Source organism: Papio anubis, chromosome X, assembly GCF_008728515.1.
Source record: "Papio anubis isolate 15944 chromosome X, Panubis1.0, whole genome shotgun sequence".
NCBI classification, from domain to species: Eukaryota; Metazoa; Chordata; class Mammalia; order Primates; family Cercopithecidae; genus Papio; species Papio anubis.
Window position 1 is genome coordinate 136,643,745 of NC_044996.1, and position 2,692 is coordinate 136,646,436.

General features: G+C 42.4%; 1 pseudogene across 1 annotated transcript; it reads right to left on the bottom strand.

Annotated features, from left to right (window-relative positions):
- Positions 1–635: 635 nt before the first annotated feature.
- On the bottom strand, positions 636–2,353 carry LOC110742160 (annotated as a pseudogene). Its single transcript, XR_002519578.1, has one exon. The product of XR_002519578.1 is annotated as a protein BRICK1 pseudogene (transcript).
- Between the last annotated feature and the right edge of the window lie 339 nt (positions 2,354–2,692).

Consider the following 2,692-nt stretch of genomic DNA (forward strand, 5'->3'; position numbering starts at 1 on the left):
TCAGCTTCCATCTGCCATTGGTTGAGGGCTGCTAGGGGGTGGAGCTTAATTCCCTAGCTCTTCAGGACTGCAGGTGCACATTCGAGTCCCTAGATAGAGCCCTCAGGTAATGAGCTGGTCACTCATGGGGCTAAGGGGACACAACTAGCATCTACTACAACCCCTTACAATATATCCCTCAATTTAAAGTTTTTAAAAAGTAGGAGAAGCATTGAACAAGTCAAAAAATGACTTGTTTTTATGAGATAGACTACAAATGGAAGTAGGAACTCTGCAAAGGGATTTATAATGACTGGAGTGTTTGGAAAAGGCTCCTCAAGGAAGGGACATTCGATTTGTGCTTGAATGAAGGAAAGGCTTTTTTCTCTGATTCAATGCTGTATCTTTTATTGGAGTATAACACGCCTACATGGTAAGTACTTGATAAATGTGCTGAATGACCAAATAATTCCCAGGATGAACTAATCAGCTGAAAGTACAAACATGGGGGCTTGGGCTGGTAAGCCACCTAGGCTTTGAATCAAATATCTACATCTGAAAGTTTTGTTGGAATAATAATCCCATACATTACATTTCTGTGGAATAAGTGAACCCATCTCTAGGTCCTGTCCCTACCATAATCACAGCAGTCAGATAAAGTTGAGGAGTTTATTAGGGAAATTTGAGAGGCATAGACACCCCAAGTGACAGAAAGAAATGTCTGAAAATGTCCCTTCAAGCCAAGTGGGAACCTGGCCTTGACCTCCCCAAATCAACAGGAAACTGGCGGGTTAGCAACAACATTCTCTGGTAGCCACATTGCCAGGGCATGAGTGTCTTGGCCAGGACTGCCTCCCACTTCCCACCAAAGGTGGGGAAGAGACAAAGACTGTTCACAGAAGCAGTGCAGAGGCAATGAGAACTTTAAGGAAAGTCTGAGAGAGAAAGAAGGATAGGGGTGGGGAGGACCTTCACAAAGAATCCCAGGCTTTTGGCTGTGAATGTCTCAAACACATTGACAAGTAGATCTACAAAATGTTACTGGAAAGGTAAAATACCTAATGTTGTTTCCAAGAGTTCCTCTAGACTTTTCCTCATATACCACATCACACCCTCAGAAGTACATGGAAGAACCCAAAGGTCACACTTTTGAAAAAAGAAAAACAAGAATAAGCCCTGTTGCTCTGTAACGAGAAAGGAAGGAGCTGAAGGCTGCTGGGGCCTTTCTCACATGGCCTGTGTTCTGTAAAGCAACTTCCCAGCAGCAGCATGGCACTGTTCTAGGTGAGCATCTCACCTTTTGTCACCCATGCTTCAGTGTACTCTATTCTCTGTTCAAGGGCTGTCAATTTCTCCCTTAGTGTTGCAAATCTTGAACAAGACATATCAAACGAGTTGAGAAAGTCTGAGAAAGTCTGTGATTTTCTTGATGCTGCTGGTGATTATCTCAATGTACTCCCAGTTCGCCCAGTCCTACTGGATCTCCTGCTTCACCAGATCCTCTTGTCCTGCCATGGTCAAAGCCTGAGGAAGACTGAAGCAAAGAATTTGGATCTGTGATGGGGACAAGGAGAAAACTCCAGGCAGGAGAAATGGCAAGAGCAAGGAAAGGAAAATGAGTAGAGATCTACTGACTTCTTATTGGGAAATATTAGTAACTCTTCAAAGGTTTTCTGTGTTTCAGCATGTCCTACAAATGTGGCACAAAATGCCATTTTATTCCAGACTATCTTGGTGTTTATGTCCATTACAGTTTGGAAGATGAGATAGTGTCTCTGTCTAGAGCATGCAGCAGATTTGTTTGCTTACTCTGCAGTATTACAGAGATGATGTCTTTCTCTAGGACAAAGATCAGGCAGGTGTACTGCCTATTATAATATACTCAGTTTCTCTCTCCTGTAATGTAATGCACTGTGTGTGCAGGGGTCACATGGCCTTTGCATTGCCTTTTGTCAATTGGAGATTGAGGAATAATCTTAACTGATGATACTCTGGCTGCTGATACTGCTGTGAGTAGTAGAGTCATTTGTCTCTGACCCAGGAGTTTTGTGTCTTCTGCCAGCATCCCTGAATCTGTAGTAAGCTAACTTGTTTGCTAAAATCTAAGACCCTTCACAGTGGTTGATACTTCTAAGTATGATGCTCAAATAAATAATCTAATTCAAGCCTCACGTCATCCCCATGAAGTAGGAATTATTATTGTGGTTCATGTTTTATATCTAAGGAACCTGAGATCCCAAAAGATTAAATAATGTGCCTGAAGTCACTGAGCTGGTAAACAAAGAAACTAATGTCCAAAATTAGGGTATTCTGGCTTCAAAACTGTGTTTTCTTAACCACCCTAGCAGCCATCCAGTGATACCTTTGTTGGAGATAACCATGTGCAGGTGAGAGTGGTGGATGTTGCAGCAAGGTGATCACTACCCCCGGTTGGAAGGGTTGTCTTAGTTAGAGGGTGGCATGGAAGGGAAGATATGATGGAACCAGCCAGGTCAAAGATAGCTTAGAATGACAGGATTTTATATAACAGGCATAGAGGAGCAGCAGGAATTTATTTAGTGAAATTACGTAATTTAAAAGAAGTGCTGAAACTTAATCTTATTTCTAAGTTGGCACTATTGTTCTTCCTCTTTGCTCATCAGTCCAAGACTTAAGTGATGAATAGGCTCTGAGCAGGTAGGAAGAGTGAAGGGAGTGCATTTCAGGTGAGGAA